Source organism: Enhydra lutris, unplaced genomic scaffold, assembly GCF_002288905.1.
Source record: "Enhydra lutris kenyoni isolate GAN:26980312 unplaced genomic scaffold, ASM228890v2 scaffoldscaffold10, whole genome shotgun sequence".
Taxonomy (NCBI): Eukaryota; Metazoa; Chordata; class Mammalia; order Carnivora; family Mustelidae; genus Enhydra; species Enhydra lutris.
Genome location: NW_019154094.1, coordinates 21,719,403 through 21,745,410, shown reverse-complemented (window position 1 = coordinate 21,745,410; position 26,008 = coordinate 21,719,403). Strand labels below are relative to the sequence as shown.

The 26,008-nt window shown below is 38.8% G+C and overlaps 1 long non-coding RNA gene across 1 annotated transcript in view; it reads right to left on the bottom strand.

The window, feature by feature from the left end:
• LOC111143965 overlaps nucleotides 1-26,008 on the bottom strand; it is a 312,577-nt gene that overhangs the window by 68,456 nt on the left and 218,113 nt on the right. The gene's annotated exons all lie outside the window — the stretch shown is intronic.

The following is a 26,008-nucleotide window of genomic DNA, read 5'->3' as shown; positions in this document are numbered from 1 at the left end:
GTTGAGTTGTATAAGTTCTTTATATATTTTGGATATTAACCCCTTATTGGATATATCATCTACAAATATCTTTTCCCCATTTATTAAATGATCTGTTCATTTTGTTGATGGTTGCCTTCACTGTACAAAACTTTTATTTCATTTTAATTCCAATTTAACTTTAAGGGGCCATATGTGGCTAATGGCGACGATACTAGTGCAGCTCTGGAGCATCAGATGACCCTTGGGGGCTAATTAGAACAGTTAGTGAGACATTGAAAGGGGTCATAGTCATCTTTCGGCCTTATTTCCAAGTTTCGGGGCATTTTTCTTCACATTTTTGTTTCTCCTACCGTTCCTTCCATTAACCTTTATTTTTCTTTCTTTGCTCTGAAGAGCAGGAAGGGACGGTCTGTTTACAGACTGTTGCCCGCCAGTGGCTCTCATCCAGCTCTCAGATCAAACTGATGGCCCCTCTGAGAATGGAGGACGCAGTCCCTGGGCACTGCAGTCACGATGGACATTACACACAGCTGTGGCCCGAGAGAGCTGACGTGTTCTCCTGTGGAGCTGAGGAGTAAATGTCACGAGAAAAGCCCTTGAAAATGGTTCTCACCCCCTTTCTTCATTGCAGACCGCCCAGAATGAACTGCTCTTAAATGTCGAACTTTTGTAATCTTAGTGGTTGGGAAAGTCTTCTGATAAGGAGATTCTAGGGTAGAAGGGTGATGAGGTTTTAATTGGTTATCACTGAAGTTCCCAAAGAGATCTCTCATAAAGGAAATAGACTAGTGTAACCTTCCCCCCAAAAAAAGAAAAAAAGGAAATGTGTTGTGCTTAGGGTAAGGGGATGCATGAAGGATTTGTATTAATTTATTTTGGAAAGCTATATGAAATGAAGGAGATTAAAAAAAGAGGGAGCCTCTATTGATCCCTCATCTACTTTACTCAGAAGGGGGACAGATAAGCTGACTGTATCATAGAAACATTTATTGCTTATATGTTTCTGGCTGCATCAGCCCACTTTTGCCTCTCTTAAAAGCCCCTCTGTGACCAACCCTAAGAACTTCACCAATCCATGGATGGAGTTAATGCCTCCAGAGCAGTGGGATCTAAGCAGTTACATTTGGCTCGCTTTGTACTAAAACTTTGTACTAAAACTGCCAGTAGCTTGGAGTTCTGCCCTGGATATGCTAGGACCCTGCTTCTGAAAGAGGCTCAAGGCACAAGGGTTCCAAATTTGGAATCACTCTGCCGGCCCTGACAATTGGGGTGACTCAATTTCTTTAATCTTCCCAACTTTCTTGTTCCCTCAGATAACTGAACACTTTATCGAAGGTCAAGCAAACTTTGCTCTAAATCATTAGAGGGTCCAGAAGAGGTAGGTTAAAGAGAGTCCTGATTGTTCTCAGTCTTGAAATTTTACTTTTTAATTATTTTTAAGCCCCTTGTATTAAAAAGAAGTCTATAGAAACATATAGAACTTTAAAAAAAAGAAACATATATAAGTTACCTGATCCAGAATCCCCATTGATTTCTTTAAGCTAACTGAAGACTAACTAGAAATGGGTTTATTGTCTTACTGCTCTTGTTCAAAGGCTTTCTAAAGTGTATGTTCACCTTCCTGCCTTGATAATCACAGTAAACATGATGCATCAGATATTTCTTGTAATGTCATATGCCATGCTATGCCTGTATCTCATCATTTTCCACTTAAGTTCCCACCAAGTAATGTCCCCTTTCAGAGAAATGCGACTGAGTTGAACATTCAGTAGTTTGAGTACCTCCCCTTGAACACATTGGGGGACTCTTCTGAAACCCACTTTGCGTTACCATCTCATTTTCTTTCTGTGTCCAGCGAAGGCTGATCGAGTGCTTCCTGTGAGCTGGCCATTGGGCTAAGTGCTCTAAGTGAATGTCTCCTTAATGCTCCCAGCACTGAGTTAGTGTTAGTTTTCTCCTTAGGAAAAATGAACACATTGAGGCTCAGAAAAGTTAAGTGAATTCCTCAAAGAGACTCAACTAGTACTTATTGAAACTATGACTAAAGTCCAAGTGTGTTGAACTTACATACATTTGTTTCCAGCTCACAATAGTCTTGATTTTCATTCCCAGCTCTGGATGTTGCATATTGAAATAGCTGTTTGAGCTCTCCATGCATCTATATTCTTATTTGCAAAATAAGGAGAACAAGATTTCCTTTCCAAAGTTGGGGTAGCCAGACTTCTCAGAAATGCTATGTTCACTAGCTAGTGTCTTCTCTAGTTTCTTGGATTCTAATGAATTGATATGTCTGGCTCAGATAATAGGTGGGAAATCTCATTATCCACCATAGAGAATAAGTTGATATAAGATCCCCTGCCTTCCAACTTGATCCAATGTGGGTGAGTTGTTGAATTACCAGGAAGAGTACAATTAAAGGTGGTCTGGCTAATGCAATGGCCCATTCACAGCCTGAAGTACTGGACACAGTCTTGACATTCTTGTTTTACAAAATATGTAAACATTCAATCTAAATACTTTTCTCATTAGTCTTTGAGATTATCTATATATTATTTGTCTTTTATCCATTTGTGTGGGCTAGGTAGAGCATCTGATAATGACTTTGAAGGGGCAAACACAAACATTTTAATTTATGTCAAATTTCAAGTAATTTCTCAGAACACTGTTGCCTCTCCTACTTATTATTTCTATTCTAAATTTTGAGGTGGTCTTCTTAATTTTATATATGACATTTTGGTATTTGGGATTCTCTTTGTAACTGGAAATAAGAAAAAAGAGCAAAATGGACTTCATACAGATCGAATTTACACTGGCCTTGTGTTCTCTGGAAATTAATGTGCCTGCAAGCAGAGAGATGGCATTGAGAAATAACCTTGTCCTCTGAGTGGCCTTGCTAGGGGGACTTAGTTTCTGAAGGGCATTAAAATTCAACATTTCAAGGAATTTTTTCACATGCTATTTCTCTTTAACTTTAAACTTTTCCTATTATAAAACAAAGAAACAAACAATACTCAAACCTTTCCTCGTTCAAACGAAGTCTTCTTTAAGGAAAAATGCAGAGAAAATAATTAAGTCACTTAGAACTGACTTTTCAGGAAGGCTTACTGAATATTCATGATGTTTAATTTTTAAATCTCTTTTAAATGGAATTCCATGGAGACATCATACTTCATCATCTAAGAAGCAAGTCAGTCAAACATGGCCATAGACCAACTCCATTACAGAATACGATCCTTGCCTCATGCTTTCCCCAGTGAGCCAGTTTTGAAGATCTGGTGATAAAAGTCTGCCCTATCAGATAACTTACAGTTGGCTAGAGGATCCTGAGAGTTGCTACCTATAGAAACATTCCTAAGAGCAAAAAGGAATACCTAACTGGCTGGCTTGAAGGTAGCAACGGCTTGAAGCCAAGCCAGATTCTTTACTTTCTCAACTTGGTTCTTCTGCTGCATTTCTTTAAAGTACTTTTTAGCAAGTAAAACAAGAAGCTTAATAAAGTCAAAATACTAGCAACACTCTGAAGGCAAGTATAAAAACTATTTGGTTTTCATTTTCAAACACCTGACCTCAATGTCTGAGACATGCCGGCCATAAACAAAGAGAAGCAATGATTAAACACCAAACAAAGAAAAACAAAACACACAAACGGTTAGTTTGGACTCCACATCAGGGGGAGGTTAAATAAAATATATGGTCAAAAAAGTATTTCTCCAGTAAATCCTACTTGTCACCATTATAAACTTGGTGTTAAAAAATCCCACCTGCATGTTTAGGACACAGTGATAGAGCCAAGTGAAGATAAACAAAATTGCCCATCTGTTTCCATTTAAAGAGATACTCAGCTTCCCATATTAAATATGGAGGTCTGTTCAGAATGTAACTAACACAAGCTTCTGCAGGCAAAGAAATCCAGAAGAGAAAAATTTATGCCCTTTAAAATGCCAACACCATGTGTAAAAAAGGCTAAACCATTAGAAATTTGATTAACTTGACTTTTTTTTTTTTCTTTTCTGAGGGGAAGAGTATCTTGATTGTTCTTGGTGACTATAAAAGCAAGATCTACTAATCATGTTCCTTGCTGATGATGCCTCAGAGGAGAGTGGAGAAGATTGATGTTATGATAGAACTTTCTTTTTAATTTGACTGATGCAAAAGAGTTGCACTGAATTGAACACTGTTTTAGCTACAGAGGGTACACACCAAACATCTTGGCCCATAAGATGCCTGCCTATGACTGGTAGATCTTAAGGGGTTCTTCAAATGTTTCTCCTCCGCTCAGCCCTGCCTCCACATCAGAACACTGTGTACCATGGAGAAAAAATATAAATAAATCATGTAATAAAATGACCTTTCCCAAATCACGTTTTGGCAAGAAGATGTTTTTTACAGCTGTCTCTTTTCTCTAGCTACAGATGCCAACACCAGTGGAACTTTTATAAGCCTTATTAGAAGTTAAGACATCGAGTTGAATTCAGTTCTGGGGAAACTAAATTCAGCATGATTCCTTTTCACATTTTTGGCAAACTGAAAATATAGACTGCCAATGAACCAGGGCACCGGAGTTGGCTTCTGGAGAGAAGAAAGTTGTTCTGGGAGAAAGACCATGAGAAAGCATACTGAGAGGAATTATTTCCTTATTTCTTATGTTTGTTTATGTGTTTGTCAGGATAGCAGATTGTGTTATCCTGGGAATTATTGACTAGACTGACATGTAAATAAGAAAATGGCCTCAAAAGTGGCATGCAACTCTTCCTTTCCTGCTGTGCTTTTGCTCAGAAATGAGACAGTTTTGAGTTCACCGGGAAACAAGACACAACTACTCAGGGGTTCATTTTTTACAGGTGGCAGTGTTTTGTGGATTATCTGACAGACCACAATTTGTCAACACAGCCTAATCCACATGTCAAACAACATTTCCAGTCTCTTCCCAGAATATGGCATATCCACGTTGATTACCAGGAAGGGCAGAATTCATAGAAACACATAAATACCAAATGGGATTGGTTGGGTTGCAAAGGATGAGATGGGAATTCCAGAGAGCAACTGTAACTCTTTTTTCTTAAAATATGAATTTCTTAATTCAGTTTTACTGGGTCATTGTACAACATTGGGAGAACAACAAGAAGGAGATGTTTCTTTGAAAGCTGTACTTTCTCTCTCTCAAAGAAGCTCTACAATGTTCCTAGCTCCTTTGCTCTCCTGGTCACATTAAGTTATTTTGGGGAAAGGTGGGAAATAGAATCATGGTTAAAAAACAATGGGGGAAAGAAAATGCAATAGGAAAAAGTATCTTCAACAAATGGTGTTGGGAAAACTGGGACAGCTATATGCAAAAGAATGAACTGGATCACTTTCTTACACTGTACATAAAAATAAACTCAAAATCTATTAAGGAGCTAAATGTGAGACCTGAAACCATAAAATCCCAGGGAAGAGTATATGCAATAATTTCTCTGACATTGGCTATAGCAGCTTTTTTCTAGATATGTCTCCTGTGGCAAGGAAAACAAAAGCAAAAATAAACTATTGGGACTATATAAAAATAAAAATCTTCTGCACAGTGAAGGAAACAATCAACAAAACTAAAGGCAACCTATGGATTAAGAGGACATATTTACAAATCACATATCCAATAAAAGGTTAGTATCCAAAATATATAAAGAATTTATAAAACTTAGCACCCAAAACCCAATAACCCAAAAAATGGTCAGAAGACATGAACAGACATTTTTCCAGAGAAGACAACCAGAGAGCCAACAGACACATGAAAAGATGCTCAATATCACTCAATATCAGGGAAATTCAATTGAAAACCACAATGAGATATCACCTGTCAGAATGGCTAAAACCAAAACCATGAGAAACAAATGTTGGCTAGGATGTGGAGAAAAAGGAACGCTTGTGTACTGTTGGTAGGAATGCAAATCGTTAACCACCATGGTGGAAAACAGAATGAAGATTCCTCAAAAATTTAAAAGTAGAACTAACCTGTGATCCAACAATTGCACTACTGGGTATTTACCCAAAAAAATACAAAAACACTAATTCAAAGGGATACATGCACCCCATGTTTATTATGGACAAACTATGGAAGCAGTCCACATGTTGATCAATTGACAAACAAATAAAGAAGATATGACATGTATGTGTGTGTGTGTGTACACATGCATATATATCTATAGATATATATATCTATGTATATAGAGAATATACATGTGTATATATAGAATATTATATATTTAGAATTCTATATATAGAGAGAGAATATTACTCAGCCATCAAAAAGAATGAAATCTTGCCATTTGCAACAATGTGGATAGAGCTAGAGAGTATAATGCTAAGCAAAAAGAGCCAGTCAGAGAAAGTCAAATACCATATGATTTCACTCATATGTGGAATTTAAGAAACAAAACAAATGAACACAGTTTAAAAAAAAAAAAGAAAGAAAGAAAGAAAGAGAGAGAGAGAGAGAGGCAAACCAGGGAAGAGACTCTTACCTATAGAAAACAATTGGATGGTTACTAGAGGGGAGGTCAGTGGGGAGATGGGTGAGATAGGCAGAAGGGATTAAAAGTACAGTTTTCATGATGAGTAATGTATAGAGTACAGCTTTCATGATAAGTAATGTATAGAATTGTTGAATCACGAAAAAAAAAAAAAGAGAGAGAAAGGCAGGAAGAAAAGAAAGAAGGAAGGCATCTTCACTTCCCTTCTCTTCAGGTGACTAATATAGGGATCAGGGATTAGAAACCAAGTGTCCGCATCTCCTTCTTCAGTTCTCCTCCACTTCCTTCTCTCAATGACTGTTCCCTCCAGATCCTTCCAGCATTCCTCCTAATCTTCTCATTATTTTCCATCCCTTTCTAATTATCTTAGTTCTTTTTTCTTCTTTCATTTCCTGTCCCTTTAACCCTTAGCTTTAGTCTACAAATCTTTACTCATTTTCTAGTTTAGAAATTGGATCTAGATTTTTTTCCCCTCATAATCCCAAAGAAGACCTAGTAAAACCAGGCTAGAATGGAAGGATCCAATTCACCCACAATACTTCTACCTCTGCCTCCATACCCTTTCTCTTGCGATCACTAAGCTAGAGCTCTTACTTTCTTGGGTCAATTCTACTAGGAATTGTCACAAACTCTACAGAAAAAAAAATGTGGCACAGATAAAACAGTCTTCTCAAGCTATAAGCAGGTTGACCACATCTATTAGCACATAGCCTCTTCTTAGAGCCAGGAAATAACTTTGTTTTTGTTGTTTCAAGCCACTAATTATAAATAAACACCTGTTTTTTTGTTTCACTTTCTCAAATTTAGTTCTTACCTTGGTTTTAACTGATGGCAAAGGGGGGGGGCAGAAATGGCAAAACAAAACAAACAAAAATGGTAAAAAAAAAAATCAGTGACAGGGATAGAAGATAGCAGTGGAGTAGGAGGACACTAGACTTGCCTTGTCCCATGAACATAACTAGGTAATTATCAAATAACACTAAATACCTCAGAATTCAATCTGAGGACTGGCAAATAGACTAACTAGACAACTAAAAGTAGGTAAGAGGTCACACTGAAGAAGTGCAAAGATGCGGCTTGGGAGAGAAACAGAAAGTGGTCGCTACCATGGGGAGGGAGCTGCAGTTGCAGAGAAGGATGAGAGACTAATGAACAGGTGAGTGCACAAGGAAAACGAATCCCCATAGCAATTAACTTGGCAAGTGAGAGGGCCTGAACTTTGTGAGTTCTTGTAATCAGTAGGACTTAAATCCTGGAGTCTGATAGATCAGTGTGCTTGGCTCTGGGACAGCTTGGAGGACACTGAGCTATTTTTGGAGAGAAGACAGGGTAAACAGCCTATGGACATACAACGAGAAAATAGTGGCCTGAAGAATGCTTGGGACCCACAGTAGGGAGTTTATTTGCTCATCACAAGGTGTGTCCCAGAGAGGCATTGTTCAGGAAGAGACTCCTCTAGAAACAAAGGAACTGGCAGGCACCATTTCCCTCCCCCATCCCTCATCATGCACAAGGTCATCTGCAGGAACAGGTTCAGCATTGACATTGGCTACCTAAATTGTTAACACCTAGCTCCAATCCCCCATGCTCTGGAAGAACCTCCCTTCCCAGTCATGCTTGCCTCAGTCCCAGCACAGAGGGTCCCCTCCCCCAGAAGACTGACCCAAACCCCTGCCCACACCACATCTCCCAAACCAGGAGTTTTTCAAGACCTCAGTTCTGGTGGAAGTGGCAACAAGTCTCATTTCACAAGCAGACCTGAGCACACCTACTTTAAACCCACCATATTCAAGCCAGGGACCAAACATTGCCACAACAGGCAAAGAGAGGCCATGTAGATGACTGGCTGAAGGATAAAGCAGCCAGGACACAATAGCAGAATACAAGAAGCACACATTAGAAATATCCCAAGAAGTGCCAAGCCCTGGAGGCCAGGGGACACTATACTACAGGCACTACAGGACTTTCAGAAAACCAATATCTGCAAGAACAGGAGATGTGGCTAACACACAGAAAACACACAGAAATAGGTGTAGAGATTTAGACAAAATGAGAAGACAGAGGAATTTGTCTCAAATGAAAGAATAGGACAAGACCACAGATCTAAGTGAAACAGATAAGTAACATGCCTGGGGCGGAATTTTTTAAAAAGATTTATTTATTTATTTTGGAGAGAGAGTGTGTGCACATGTGCATGAGTAGGGGGAGGGGCCGAGGAAGAGAGAGAGGGAAAGAAGCAGACTTCCAGCTAAGCATGGAGACTGATGTGGGGCTCAGTCTTCTGTCCCTGAGATCATGACCTGAGCCAAAATCAAGAGTCAGATGGTTAACCCACTGAGCCACCCAGGTGCTCTGCTTAATGGAGAATTTAAAGCAATGACCATAAGGATACTCACTGGACTTGAGAAAAGAGTGGAGGACATCACCGAAACCATTAACACAGAGTTAAGGAATAACATAGCAGAGACAAAAGGCTCAGTAAGTAAAATGAGAAACACACCTGATGGAATGAATAGCAGAAGAAGCAGAGGAATGAATTAATGACCTAGAAGACAGAATAATGGAAAGTAATCAAACTGAACAAAAGAGAGAAAAAAGAATTATACAAAACAAGAATAGATTTAGGGAAATCAGTGACACCATTAAACTTAATAATGTTCGTATTTTAGGAGTCCCTAAAGAAAATGAAATCACAAATAAGAAAGAAGAAATAACAACAAACACCACCGAAATACAAACAATTGTAACAGAATATCATGAAAAACTATATGCCAACAAATTGGACAGCCTAGGAGAAATGAATAAATTCCTAGAAATTTGTAGCCTACAAAAAAACAGAACAAAAAAGAACAGACCAATCACCAGCAAAGAAATGGAATCAGTAATCAAAAAACTCCCAAAAAACATAAATCCAGGACCAGATGGCTTCACAGATGAATTCTGTTTAAGGAAGATTTAGTACCTAATTTTCTCAAACTATTCCAAAAAATCAAAAAGGAAGGGAAACTTCCAAATTCATTCTTTGAGGCTAGAATTACCCTGATACCAAGCCAGATAAAGACATCACAAAAATAAAGAGAACTATAGTCCAACATCTCTGATGAACATAGATGCAAAAATCCTCAACATAATACTAAGAAACTGAATCCAATAATACATTAAAAAATTATTCAACATGAGTGGGATTTATTCCTGGGTTGCAGGGATAGTTCAATATTTGTAAATCAACCAGTGTGACACATCACATCAATTAAGAGAAAGGGTAAGAACCATATGATCATTTCCATGTTGCAGAAAAAGCATTTGATGAAATACAACATCCCTTCATGATAAAAATCCTCAACAAAGTAGGTTTAGAGGGAACACACCTCAACATAATAAAGGCCACATATGAAAATCCTAAACTAACATCATCTTTAATGTTAGAATCTTTAATGTCAGAAAAACGGGGCTTTTCTCCTAAAGTCAAGAACAAGACAAAGATGTCCACTCCCAGCACTTTCATTCAACATAGTACTAGAAGTCCTAGCCACAGCAATCAGACAACAAGAAATAAAAGGCATCCAGATCGGTAAGGAAGTAAAACTTTCACTATTATAGATGACATGATACCACATATAGAAAGCCTGAAAGACAGCACCAAAAAACTGCTAGAACTGATAAATAAGTTCACTAGAGTTGCAGGATATAAATCAATCTATAGAAATCTCTTGCATTTCTATATGCCAGTAATGAAGCAGCAGAATGGGAAATTAAGAAAACAATCCCATTTATGATTATACCAAAATAATAAGAAACTTAATCAAAGATGTAAAAGAACTACTCTGAAAACTATAAACTATATAAACTATAAACTGATGAAAAAAATGACACAAGAAATGGGGACATGTGCTCATGGATTATAAGAACAAATATTGTTAAAATGTCATACTACTCAAAGCAAGCTGCACATTTAATGCAATCCCTATCACAATAGCAACAACATTTTTCACATAACTAGAACAAACAATCCTATGATTTGTAAGGTACCACAAAAGACCAGGAAGAGCCAATGCAGTCTTGAAAAAGAAGAGGAAATCTGGAGGCATCACAATTCCAGACTTCACGTTATACTACAAAGCTGTAGTAATAAAAACAGTATGACACAAAAATGACTGACACAAAAAAATGGATACATAGATCAATAGAATAAAGTGGAAACAAAATTGACACAAAAATGGATCAATAGAATAAAGTGGAAATAAAACACTGACACAAAAATGGATACATATATCAATAGAATAAAGTAGAAAATCCAGAAATAAACCCACAACTGTACGGTCAGTTAATCTTTGATAAAGCAGGAAAGAACATCCAATGGGAAAAAGACTGTCTCTTCAACAAATGGTTTGGTGAACACTGGACAGCTATATGCAAAGGAATGAACTAGACCACTTTCTTACACCATGCATAAAAATAAATTCAAAATGGAGTGCTCATGATGAGCACTGGGTGATGAAAATAAAAACTCAATTAAAAATAAAATAAAAATAAATCAGTGACAACTATTTCCTTTGTCATGACATAGATTAAAATTTTATTTCATAAAAATGGTCACTTCTCATTAAAGAAGTCTGATCTGCTGGTTAAGCTCTATGTTGAACTCTACATTTACCAATATTCAATCATTTCTTAATTATAAAAACAGGAACTTCTTGTGGTTCCATGTAATAGGCAAGATTATGATTTCAGATAAATATGTCTTCAGAGGCTTCCAAGTCTAGAGAACTTGAATATTAAATCTGTACAGGCTCAGAGGTGGAGTCTTTCCCCCTTATATTGAGCTGATTGTGTAGTTCACATGAAGGTCACAATTCTAGATTAACAGCTCAACTTTCATGGGTCTACTGAGTGTTGGGATTGCAACAGGAGAATCAAAACCTTCACCCAAAGATATATAACTATATAACTAACAGCTATACTTTAAGACATTATTGTGAAAATGCAGATGGCATCTTATGGGATGATGTATTTTTGATGCTGGAGTCAACCTGAAGTATTATTTTATACAAACTCTTCATTTAAAACACAAGAAATATGAGACCTAGACACACCAGAAGCCTCAGGACCAGATGCTGACATGGCGGCTGATAGGGAAAGGTTTTCTACCACAGTGTTCTGCTGATTTTCTAGACTCTTCCTTCCTTCAACTCAGACACTTTGCCTCTACCAAACTGAGGGAGTAGGAGGAAGAAGAAGAGGGAAAGTGGAGCCTATCTTTTCTTACGTTGTAATGAGTACTTTCCATTTCTAGATGGTGAACTGAACATTTGCTGCAACCTTCCCCACCAACCCCAAATCTCTCAGAAACATTAGAAAACATGATTAAAATGAAACTGTACATAGTTGTACTGCAAAGCCAGAAAGGGATTCTCAGTGGATCATATGCTGTGAGGAACTCCTGAAAGGAATAAATTAGATAAAATCAGATTGGGGAGTAAAACCAATCCCCCAGTGTGGGCCTGGGGAAGTCCATTTACATTCTTCCAAGTTTCAAATATTGTCTCCTCCTGTCCACTTCCTGCCAGATCCACAGCCCAGCCCCTCCCTCCCTGTAGCCTTCTTTATCTCAGAACGTTCTTTACTGGCTTGTCCTGCATCGAGTTGTTCTCAGCCTTTTTTCTCATTATCATTCTCCTGAAGTAACTATTGAAGGCATTTTTTCCTCTAATCACTCCCTCCATAAAATTTTAATGCCATAGATATACCATGTATCTGTTCATGTACTGTATGTAGACCCATGCTTCCTACATAAAAAGAAGAAGAACGTTTTGCCCCAAGAACCAATTGTTGGTCCCTTGGGGGTGATTTTGTTCCCTTTAAGAATGTATGTTTTATATCCCTGGGATCATACAGCTTCTTTTAAGATGTTATGAGGAGTGCTGATTCCTCTCAAGTCACATAGTGGAACCAACCAATACGTGTGTATCTCTGGGCTGTCAGCACTGAGTGAATAGTTACATTATCTGAGAACAGATTTTTTTTTTTCTTTAAGGGTTAGGAGAAAGATTCCAGGGGATGGGGCAAATGAGCAAAATATGGCTTAGATACTTTTACTCCTTATTTTATTTCTCCTTCGAGTATGCCCAGGACTTGCTTTTCAGAGATGACAATCTCAACATATTCCACAGAATGTGGGTATCAGCACAGAAGAAACCCACATTGCTGGGCAGCCTCTAAGATGGCCCTGTTGGTATCATACCTTTGTTCAATCCCTTCTCCTTGAGTGTGGGCTATCAGTAAAATGGTTCCTTCTTCTAGACAGATATTGGAGGTAGGACGAAGTGCTTTACCAAGCCAGAAATGAATATCAACACATCAAGCCAGAATTAGGTTTCATGTGTTACTGGTATGAGAAGAGTGATAAATTTGATGGAATAAAATGCAACTGGTTCAAATAGAGACAAGAATCCATACTTCATTGTCCTTTTTTAGTTGTGTTTTTTTTTTTCTTGAAGTTTGACTCTATAAAAAGACTTCATGAACTCTACCCCTAATAATTTAAAATTTAATTATCTGGATAGAGTCTGGCCAGTTCATTATCTTTGTGAGTTTATATATAGATAGACAGGCAGATAGGTTATATAGTACATAGTATATAATATAGATTGGTATGAGTATTCACATTAGCATATATTAGTACATTGGAAAGATTATATAGTATATACATTATATGCATAATACAGATTTTTATATGTATATGTATATATAGTACAGATTATATAATTTATATGTGCTACAGTATAAAAAGATGGCAAGAAGGTTTATCTGCTTACAAGAACTATTGTTTTCTAAAACTATAGTAGCACCTTGACCTATAAGTCAGTAAAAAACTATATTCCCTTTACTTAGACCACATTTGTTCATCAAAATAGGCCCAGTTAGACTTTCATGGGGTTCTATTTTTGCCCAGTTCATGTCATTTCATACTTTTCACACTCTAGCTTAATTGATTCATTTATCCATCAGATTTCAAAAGGTAATAAGACTTTCTTTCTTCTAACTCATACTATAATTAAGACAGGTTATTAATTCAGAATTGTCTCTCCCTTCAGTTACTCTTTTTTTTTTTTTTAATTTATTTATTTGACAGACAGAGATCACAAGTAGGCAGAGAGGCAGGCAGAGAGAGAGGAGGAAGCAGGCTCCCTGCCGAGCAGAGAGCCCGATGTGGGGCTCGATCCCAGGACCCTAGGATCATGACCTGAGCCGAAGGCAGAGGCTTAACCACTGAGCCACCCAGGCGCCCAACCCTTCAGTTACTCTTCAATTAGCGAGTTCCTTCTTTGAGACGTTTTTAATATCTTTCTTTTCTTGGGCCTGGGGGTATTCTGGCTTGATTGATTTGTTGAGAATTTATTTCTTTTTTTTAATGGCCAGTCAGAATTTTTTCTCTGAGGAATAAGAAACCAGAAAAAAAAAAATGTGGAGATTTTGGCAGTTTGGCTCATTTTAAGAAGGAAATATTTCATGTAGTAAAAGTGTGAAAGAAGTCTCATTCATAATCTGATTTAATGAATATGGCAAAATTAGTCAGTTCATAAAAGATGGTATGTACCACGTCCCACATCATCCAGACGTAGTGAGTGGGTGAATGCTGCAGAGGAGTACTAATTATGGATGTGATTTATAACATGGAGACCAGTATCTTCTCCACCATTTACCTGTAGTTACAGTGTGGCAGGTGACCAAAGCTTTGAAATTCTGTCCTCCTAAGACTGAAATATGGCTATACCTCTTACCTACAAGTTATCTAAATCCTCTCAGTGTGTTTTCTCATCTTCAAAATGGAAAAAAAAAAAAAACCCTCTTCACACTGTTGTTAAGTTTCAATGAGCTTAATGAGGTAATGCTTATTTCTTAGCCTGGGGCCTGATACAATGTAAACATGTGACAAATGGGTAGGTTATTATGTGAATGGTGAACTTGACCTCTGTTTCTAAGAGAGAGATGACCTTTCAGGTATCAATTACTGGAACATAAATTGAAGAATTCAATTATGGAAACATAAATTGAAGAAATGAACTATTCTCTTTTTGTTCCTCTCCTCAATGCATTAGTTCTACATCCATGTACATGGAATGTCCCTTCTTATGGGTCAAAAATGGTCAAATGTTGATTCATATTGTCCAACGTAAGGATAGCTTTATATTTAGAAGCTTATACTCAGCTTATTCCTACAAAACACGAAAACTCTCAAGGATAAAATAAATTGATGATGGTCTCCTCTGTAAGCCCATTAACACACTTGCATGTGTTTTTTTCAAGGCAAGGCTAAGCACAAACTTCAAATATTCATTTTATTATCTTTCCATCCTAGCTATGTGTTAGTCTGAACCTGATATGCTGTACTGATAGGGCCAACTGTCTAAATGTGCCTATTTAGACATTGGAGGTTGAAACTTCAGTTAATTTCCTGACAGCTGTCCATTGATGTGTTCTAATCATTTTCACGATAATTGATCTAAATGCTTGATTTCATTTTTAAAGAGACATTCAAAAACCTTCCTCATTACTTGATTGCCTCATTGGTCCACATGTTCTCAAGGGCATTATGACAACATTCAGGCCAGTGAGGCTAAAAGATGGTTTTCTATGTTGGGTTGAAGTTTTGTTTGGTTTTTCAGTTTTTAGGTCCTCAAACTTTGCTGTCTAAACAAATCAGTCAAATCTGTCATTTGGAGACCAGCCCTGCAGGTGCCTAAACATAGAAGCCCGAGTTCATGGCTAGAGCATTGGAACAGCACGAAGAAATTTGGGTTTTCAGGATTCCAGACACCACAGCAGCTAATCTGGACATCCCTCAGGTAAGGAGGAGTTAGAGCACTGCAGCCCTAAAGACCATGGAACCTGCTCTTATTACCTACCAAATGCTTTACCTTGAACACTCACAAAACTTCATGAAAACGTGTTCCATTTTTTAAATATTTAACCACTGAGGGAAATTAAGCTCAAAGAATTGAAAGCAACTCACCCATGTTCCCACAGAGCCTATAAACCTTACACTGAGTCTAGGGCCGTGGTTCTCAACCAGGGATGATTTTATTCCCCCTCCCAGGGGAACACTCTCTGGAAACAATTTTGATTCCACAACTAAGGGAGGGGGCTACAGCTGACTAGTGGGTAGTGGCTACCAAACACCCACTAATATACAGGGGAGCCCCCCTCAGCCATTACCTGGCCCCAAATGTCAAGATGGCCAAAGTTGAGAAACTGGCCTATAGTCTCCAGAGTTATCCCCACAGAACTTTCTATGATGGTAAAAATGTTGTACTAAGAAATGTGATTAGTATGACTGAGGGAATGAGAGTTCATTTAATTTTAAATAATTTAAATTTAATTTAAATAGCCTCATATATCTAGAAGCTCTTCTATTGGACTACGTAAGTTCTTACTTTCTGTACTATTGCTTCTTCACCTATAGAGTGTCTCATAATAATTTTTTTTAGGGTGGTTATAAAAATTAAGTGAGATAAGTAAGTGTGTAATAAGATACTGGCTCTGGTAGTTTGGGAATTAATAAATCCACATATACATGCGAATTATAGTTAAGATTTGCATACATATGACATATTTACCTATGTAGACACACATATGAGGAAGCAATTTCCAAAGAATGGCCTCAAATAATAACTACTTGTTTAGATAGTCCACAGACTTTTAAATTGCAGCAATATGAAGGCTTCCATCATGCTGAATCCCTGTGTCACCTCTTATAACTGTCATAGATGCTGGGAGCTCAAATATTAGACTCCTTTTTACCAGATCAATGAATCCCTACATTTTAATAACTAAATTAAGGCATAATTATTAGTAGGATTCCCCACCACATCATGACCACCAAGGACAGGTTTTCTTAAATATCAGTACCCGCATGTTGATAAATCGCATTTGACCTTAGAAAGTAAAATTTATGAAGCTTTTTTTAAAAAAACATATTTTACTTATTTATTTGAGAGAGAGAGGGAAGCAGGCTCCCTGCTGAGCAGAGAGACCAATGCGGGACTTGATCTCAGGACCCTGAGACCACGACCTGAGCCAAAGGCAGAGGCTCAACCCACTGAGCCACCCAGGCGCCCTTATGAAGCTTTTGGAAGCATATCTTCTAGCCTAAAGACCTAGCTCACATTTGCTGTTTGAAGGTGCCTCTGGAAGACAGGCAGAATGGCCCACCACGACTCTGGGTGAAAACTCAAGGGGCTTAGTGGGCACACTAATGACCAACACTTTGAGGCTCTTGGCTAGGGCTGGTCTCCGATTTCTATGCAGCTGGGCAATAAGGTCACCGCTTAAATGTCAGATTTTACACTTGCCTGTTAAGAGTCTGTGAGCATGAACTTGATACTGGACTGAGGACTAGTTAGATTCTTCCATCAACATTCTGTCTTGTAGCTTAATTCCCTTTGGAACAGGGTCTGAACTTGAAGGAAAGGAGGTTAGAACCAAAGAACAGAATAAAAATAAACAGGATCACGGCGTTTCTTTTCCTCTCGTACTTTGGATTTCTGGTTAAATATCACGTCCCTAGAGAGGCCTAATCGAACCAGCACACATACAAATTTCTCACCTTGCTCTTGTCTTATTTTTATCTTATCCTATTAATTTCTCTCAAAGCACATTGGGGAATGAGCAATTATATACCTGAATAATTACCTACTTAGGTATTAGACTGTGAGCTCTGCGAAGGAAGAGATCATCTCTGTCCTACTCACCCATAGTATCTTCATAATCCAACATCATGTCTAGCACGTAATAGGTGTTCAGTATATATTGTTGGGTGGGTGAGTGGTTACATGAAACGAAATTGAGTTTAAATACCATGGATTACTCTTTGGGATTGGTGTAAGATATAAAAGGCAGGCAAACAGTATTTTTTTCATATTCCTGGGAATGAGTACTCCTAATTTGTGATATTTTCCTGGATCTGAGAGAACTTTGATTCAGAAAGCATTTTCCAAAGACTGTTTGTCCCAGGGACAAATTTCAGGATTTAGGCCCAAGGCCTTTGGGGATGAGACTTCCAGGAAGAGAATTAGGTGAGCATTTACAAATTTCAGGATTTAGGCCCAAGGCCTTTGGGGATGAGACTTCCAGGGAGAGAATTAGGTGAGCATTTACATGAGAAATATAAATGTCAGGCCCAAGGTCCACATAGCATTGCTTCCTGAGGATTCCACTTCTGATGAGGGCAAAAGAGAGTGCAATAGTTGCCAGCCATGATGTTCCCCCCAAATGTCCCTATTTGAGTCCCCTTATGTTGAGTTGCTGAGACTTTCTTCCTTCCCACAAACACTAACAATGAGGTGACTATGCACTTTGGGCCATGAGTCAGGGCTGAGTTACATAGAAGAATACCAAGGTGATGTAGCTTAGGCTTACCCTTTTTAAATCCTACAAAGATGAGTTCATTTCCCTTTGTAGCCACTAATTCGTGACCTTGTACAAGTTACACACCCTCCCTAAGACTGTGATCCCTCATCTAATACTGGGATAATCATAGCACATATTTTATACCCTTGTGATGAACTTTAGAGGAGATACCCTTGTTAACGCATTTAGCACGATGCTTGGCACTTAGAAAGGACCCCAAAATGTTAACCACATGTAGCGACTTTAAAGCTTGGCTCCAAATGCTTTGACACTCCTCAGGTTATGGCTTCTCTTCAATCTAGATGTGTTTATGACTGAGTGCATAGAGTACAGTGGGGTAACACTTTGTGCCTTCCAAGCTAGGTCAAAAAGATATCAGCCTCCACCTTGATCACCGGGACACTGACCTACCTTAGAAGTCCCAGTTTTCTGAAGTCACCAGGCTGAGAAGGGCACATGGAAGTGCTTTGGCCAACAGTCCCATTTCAATACATCCTTCTAGTCACCCCCACCTAGGTGCCTCCACCTTGATCACTGGGACACTGGCCTACCTTAGAAGTCCCAGTTTTCTGAAGTCGCCAGGCTGAGAAGGGCACATGGAAGTGCTGTGGCCAACAGTCCCATTTCAATATATCCTTCTAGTCACCCCCACCAAGGTGGCAGGCCACCCTTCTTGGAAGAAGACCCGCCAGCCCCAGGTGCTCATTGCCCCTTCTGTTCAAGTCACCTTCAGATGAGGCCCAGACATGAGAAAGCAGACCTAAGCCATCCCACTTATGTCCTCTCAAAATTCCTGATTCATAGATTCCTAAGAGCACAGTACAAGCGTTGTTGTTTCAAACAACTAAGTTTTAGGATAATTTGGGGATAACATAGGAATAGGTTATGAAACACCACAATTATTCATGTCAGTTACTAAAATGATTGTGATAATTATTAACATTAATTCTAATTAAGTAATGATCATTAGTAATTATTTTCCATAATCTAGGATACAGTTATCACCCTTCCCATCTTGTATGCATTCACCCTTCTTCTGATAATAACTCTCTGAGAGAAGCCAGGAACTACTCTTATCTTTTCTGAAGGCTTTGCTCATGCTGCCTCCTCCTCTAAAAACACCTTCCTTTGGTCCAGTCTTCTTGTGACTCACTCTTTCTCACCCTTTAACATTTCAGCTCAGGTCCGGCAAGCCCACTCCCCATACTGGTCAGGCCTCCTCTGTGATCTTGCAAACACCTCAGAGTCTCTCTTTGCACGTTACTCACTGCATTTGCTACATTATAAGTTTCCATGAGCTCCTTGAAGGACAACACTGCCTTATTAAACTTCATTTCCCCAAGGCCTGCCATTTGCACAGGAAAGACAGTTTCTGGTGCAGGTTTAACCACCAGCTCTGGAATCAAATTTCCTGAGTCCGAAGGCTGGTTCTGCCAGCTACCAGCTGTGTGATCTTCCTGACTGTCTTAAAACATGTGTGTCTCAGGTGGGCATGGGGCTTCGTGGATCCCGCCTCACTTGTAAAATTCCTTACAGTTTAAAGATAAAAAGATTTAAGGAACTAGATCAGTCCTGGTTATAAAATCAGTCTTCAATTCATTACTATTTAGGATTACAAAATATCACTTCTTGGTTTGGGTCCATACAGAGGGGCAGCCCTGCTATCTCATCTTTCTGGCTTGCTTTATAGTTTTCCTCTGTTAAATAGCTCACGGGCTTTATTTATTTTTTTAAGATTTATTTATTTATTTGAGAGAGAGTGAGAGTGAGAGGGCGAGTCAGCAGAGGGAGGGGTAGAGGGAGAAGGATAGAGAGAGACTGAAATAGATTCCCCACTGGGCACACAGCCCAACTTCGGGGCTCAATCTCAAGACCCTGAGATCAGGACCTGAGCTGAAACCAAGAGCTGGATGCTCAGATGACTGAACCACCCAGGTACCTGGTCATCTGCTTTATTTTTGTTTGTTAATTTGTGTGTTTGTTTAGCCTGGGATCTGCCAGTAATTCCCAAACCTAGTCATGCACGCTAGACTCATCTTGGGGAACAGATTACAAAAACTCGGGCAGTCCTTTGGGAAGCTGCAGCTTTAGCAGGGTTACTAGGCAACTGCGTCCACGGAGGTGACCCCTGTCCTGGGCCAGCATTTAGGAACACTGACCTAGGATTTCTATCCAATTTTAATTTTACTGCTTTACCTTCTCACTCCATTTCTCAAGAGGGCAACTGATACACACGATTTTCCCTTCAAGCAGCCTACTCAAGTCTTTTCAAACAAACATCCAAATGCCACTGCAATCTCTTTCCCAGATGCCCTTTTCTCACTTCATTGTGTCCCTTCCATTGGCAGTTAGCATCTGACCACGTCCTTGTTCACCAAAGGAGCGGGACCATTTGTAGTCAAAGGATCAGCAGCTGATGGCTTCTCATAGGGGAGTGAAGTTGCAAATCGGGGTGGTAAATAAAGCCGTTCTCTGAAAGAGCCACTCTCTTTGGCACAATTTGTTCCTTCTCTCCCAGAGGGGGGAAAACGGAGGCTTATTCGTAAGGGAATGATTAAATGGTCCAAGAATCACTCTAGAGTCAGAAGCTAATCCTCTTTGTCAAATGGAGCCTGCTTTTCCCTATTTCATGTTTGTTTGTGAATGTCACAGCATGTATTCCTAAAACACCACTCCTGGGGAAGAAGACTCTAATTCTACATTATATCATATCACTTTATCTCAGGATAAATTTCAGAGAGAGAGAGGATAGCAGAAAGTCAATCCTTAGAACACACATGCAAGGCCCTTTCCATAGTGCTTTGTGAGTGAATTGTCCTTTATCTCTCTCCCCAGTGATACTATCCCAGCTTGACTGGCACTCACACAGCTGTTCACAGCTGCACACAAGATGCTAGCAAGAGCACAATGTCAACCTTTCGTCCTCGTGTGGTGCAGTTTAATTTATTTCCTTTGAGGATCGAGTCTGATATTGTGCGCTAGCAAGAATATAATCAACAGCTCTAAAAGACATTCATGGGTCAGATTTAAAGAATGAGATGGGTTTCCATGTATGATTTGTCTCTTGGCTATTTCCCCTTGCCCCTCGAAACATATCCAGTTGAGAACTGATCTTGACAGTGAGCTTGTTTTTAATAGACCTTGAGTGGGAAGCGAACTGAGGCAGAACAAATGTTCTCATATTTGAGGGAGAACCATGGCCACACTCCACGTCTCAGCTGGGTCAGCTGATGCCAGGCTTCTCTTCACAAGCCAGTTCAATGCAATGTGACAAAAGAAATTTATTGAGCACCTACTGCATGCCGAGCAAATGTGCAGGGCCAAAAAAGGCAATAAAAAGGTTTCATTTCATTAGAATGTAAGCTTCATGTCTTGGTCCTGAATGCCTTTACCATGCCTGGTGCAGTTTAGATGTGCAATAAATGTTGAATAAATGAATAAATAATGCGCTCCGTAAATCAATCTCATAAGCCAACCCAGAGAGATTTGTAGCAGCTGCCCAGAAGGCTATACCAAGAAAGAGTCTGAGCCTCTATCCAGCCTCAGTGGGAAATGTCACCTGATTCATTAGCAAATCAAGGGCAGGAGAGGGTAAAACCAAATGTGCCACGTATTTGGCCTTCTGGGGCGAAACATTAAGTTTTATTACTACTTTTATCCTCCTTCTTTCTCGTCCTACCTATTTATTCATTTATTTATTTGGGTAAACCTTCTTTCCCCTCAGTTTTCAAAATAAGTTGAGTGGCTGTCAGGGTGTAATCAGAAATATAAATCCCCATCTCTTCTGAATCTATATTCAGCCCTTCAAGAACAAAGAGCTAACAGATTCTCTTCTGAGTGAATCAGGGACGGCTCAGTGAAATTTCATCTCTACCACGGTGGCTCTGCCTGGTTAGTACAACGGGAAAGACCAAGCCAACTGCAAAGTTCAAACGACGGAGAGGCCCAGGGTTTACATTTTTGTAACTTAATTTGTCTGCACAAGGTTCACCTAATCCTTAGCATGTGGGAATATATGTGATTAATATTGGTTGGTTTGTATTGTTTTTCTGCTCCTTGTGTGGGGAAAAAAAAAATGCACGTGTTTTTTCTCTCTTGACTTCACAGTTGAAGCCTTTTACTTTTTAATTGTCCAGTGCTTCTTGTTAAATAGAGAAACATTAAAACATAGAAATTTAAATTTCACACTCAATTTATCTAGGCTGCCCAGTTGTAATTTGCTTTCTGAAAGACAGGGGAGTGAGTTTTGACACTATCTACTTGGAGAAGTTGTTGCAAGACAACGTGTATTTTAAATGTTACCTTGAAACTCACAAAGGGTCCATCCAAATTGACCTGAAGGCCTAGAGCATTATCCATCTTCCCTGTAAACTTGGCAGAAGAGTTTCTAGCAGTCAACCAATAGTTGCTAAAGCCACACAAATTTGCCTAAAATTCTGGGCAAGCACGTCTAAGGACTTGGCAACAAAATACAACCAACTTTTTTTTTATACATGTTATTGGGTTTGATTTTGTGACAATAAGCATGTATTGCTTTTATAAATGGGAAAAAAGAATTCATATGGATATAAGGAAAATACAAAAATATGTTAAAAAATAAGGTAGTGTTTCTAAAATGAAAGCTTTCTTTGAGATTAGAAGGAAATGAACCAAAATATTCAAAAGTGGATGTCCCTGAGTGAAACTGCCGGTAATTTTATTCTTCTTTTAAAAAGCTGAGCAAGAAAAATGAGGGACAAGGATAAGGTTGTGATCCAAATTGTATGAGTTATTCTATTAAAATCAGGGTAAGTAATATCATAGTTATATTATTTAATTTGCTAAGATTCCCACTTTTTTCCTAGCTTTTTTCCCTGAAAATTTTTGTTAGAGAAGTAAACAGGGACAGGAGAAAAATCAGCTTCAAGATGCCAAATTCAGAAAGCCTATATTTTCTGAGGAATTTTTTATTCTGAAACAAAAGGGGGAGATTCATATAATGGAACAGAGGTAACACTGGAAAAGAAACAGGAGTAAATCAAATTCAGTCTTCTGAATATAGCTTTTTGAAAACCTTACAACTAAATGAATATATGACAAATACATAATTATCTAATACATTTTAAAAAGTTACATAATACATTCAGAGAAGGTAGGAGACATTGGGAAATGTATGACAATTCATTACAAAGTTGCCAGTGTTTTACCTACATTTTCAAAAATATCTCTATAGAAGCCTTGTTCCTAGAAGCCCAGACCAATGGAAGTATGGAACCCCTTAGCTACAAACTAGAAAGAATGAAAAAAGGAGCCTACAAAAATGTGGCAGACCAGAAAGACTCTAAATTTTGCACAAAGCATCAATCTCAAGAGCTAATTAGTGGCCCCTGGAGACTAGTTTTTCAATTAGGGATTGACTTCAATACCGGAGGCCTGGAAATGAATTGATAAAATGTGCTTCCACCTACCCTTTCTGCTCGAGGGTTCCAGCTACAAAGAAAATAAGAATCAAGAAAATAAAAATCTATGACAAGTGAGGGAATCCTAGACAGGCCAGTAAGAAAGAAATAATTTGGATTCTAAAACCTATAAAGGGAGTTTTAAAGACCTCAGCAGACAATAGTTAAAAGGGGGAAACACTATCTGATGCAGAAAGAACTCCAGCATATCCAGAGAAGGCTCTAGACTTTCTAGGTACTGGTCTGGCTCCGAGGTTACCACACAGGATGATTAAATATCATTGTTGATATGGCAGAATAGTATACCTGAGTCTTGTTTTGGTTCCTCCCTGAGTTTTTTCTCTTCTATTAAAAAAGGTTGGGATGGCACCTGGGTGACTGAGTGGGTTAAATGTCCAGCTCTCGGTTTCAGCTCAGGTCATGCTCTCAGGGTCGTGGGATCGGACCCTGCGTCAGCCTCCATGGTCAGCCAGGAGTCTGCTGGAGATTCTCTCTCTCCCAGCCCTTCCAGTGCCTCCCCCCATGCATGTTCTCTCGTGAAATAAATAAACGAATAAGTAAAATCTTTTAAAAATAATAAAATGAAAAAGGTAGGCAGGTCTCTGTGTCCTCTTGTTTCAGAGGATTTGGATGGTACAGGGGAAAACAAAATCACCTTAAAAAAACGCCCTTGCTGCTTGGCTTTTTTCCCAAAAGTCTGCTTATTGATGAGGCCACTGTTTTTTTGGGGTGGGGGGGTCCTCCATTACTCAAAACTGAACCTAATCTTAACTGACACTGAAATTACTTCCAACCCGAGTAAGTGATGGTTAGGAGTATAATTTAATTTGATTATGGAGAAATAATGTCATATTATCTTTGCACTCCAGAGTTTGGGATCTCTGTCTCTCTCTCTCTCTCTCTCGTATGCATATATATGTCTGTATATGTATATATGTATGTATGTATTCTAAAATTTTGTGTGCATATTAATCACCCAAAGTGTTAATTAAAATAAAGATTGCTGGGTCCTACCCCAGAGTTTCTAATGCAGTAGGTCTGGAGCAGGGCCAAGAATTCCATTTCTAACAAGTTCTCAAGTGATGCTGACGCTGCAGGTCTGGGGCCATTACTTCTGAGAACCAGTCTCTCAAACTATCTAAGGTCAAGGGCAAGTTTTATTTATTTTTTTTAATATTTAATCTGCCCTGGACTGATGCTTTTATAAAATGCAATAAAAATATATTACTAGGGAAATGAAATATTGAAAAGGTATAGAAATACAAGCTCTATTTTTTTTTAAAGAACTGCTACTTAGATGAACATGTGCATAGACACAAAATTCCACTGCAAATTATTATAAAATTTTCCAAACGTTGACTCAACAATATACTTACCTCATTGTGGACTGGTTCAAGGAAGTTCCCTGACAAGCCTGATCCCATGGCCCACTATAGCACTCCTAGCCTGACTGAGTAGCATCAGTCTGGGGGCCCTACGGAGGTTTCCTATGTGAGAAATTCCTGCAGCACAATTCAAAGACCCCAAGCCTAGGCCAGTCTCCCACCCTGCCAGTAATGGTTAACAGTCCTGTCTCTTCGCCATCTGATCTAAAAGGGGAAATGATTTGTTTCAGGGCTGGTTCAAAGTATAGAGAGCTTTGTAGCATTGCTTACAGAAAAGCATTATAGAGGAACTTCCACTGGAAAACTCTTAAAGATAAGTCTGATCATCAGATCTCCCTTCCCTATATGGGATCTTTTAAAATACTCTTTATCAATAATTGGCATCAGTCCAGGAGACCCAGGCTTAAGCCCAGACTCTGCCCTTAACTAGCAGAGGGCTTAGGAGAAGTCATTTTTCCTGTGAGCATCACTGAATTGTCATCCATAATTTTCTTTAAGAACTAATGTTTCTCAAGGGGTTACAAGACATTCTGTGAGAAATGGGTTTGAGGTCAAATACATTTAGGCAAGGCTGACTAGAACATCATGCTCTTTGAGATTCACATTGCCGACATCTTAAAGGGTCTGAGGTGAAATGGTCTTGATCTTTTTTTAAGAGATTTTATTTATTTGAGAGAGAGAGAACGGGTATGTGTGCACGCATATGCATAAGCAGGGGAAGGGGTAGAGGGAGAACCAGAGACTCCCTGCTAGCGCAGAGCCTGAATGGGGGGCTCAATCCCAGGACCCGAAATTACAGAAATGGTCTTGATTTTATTTAAATTCTAGAAGTCCCCAAAAGTCACCAGAGAAAACCTATTAGGTGGGTATTCATGGAATACAATTCTGAAAACATCACCCTAAAGTTTTTTCCGTTCCCAAATTCTCTGTATCTATGACTGTATTCTAGTTCATTTAGAATAGGAAAAAATGCTAATAATAATAATTAATATCACCACCAATAAAAATAGCTAAACCTTGGAGTAAGGCCTATCAGTAACTATGTGCTAGATGGATTAGAAACCCAGACACTGTTCTAAATGCTTCACATGTATTAATTCATTTAAGCCTTATAGCTACCCTATCATAATTACAGACATTAGTATTCCCATTTTGCACCTGAGAACACCAAAACTCAGAAAATAACAATTACGTGTCTCTCAAACCAAGTCATTTCTTAAAGACTTGGGTTTTCCTGGATGCCCTAAGGAGAGTATCAAGAAATGAAATAAAAACAAGCCCGTTTCTA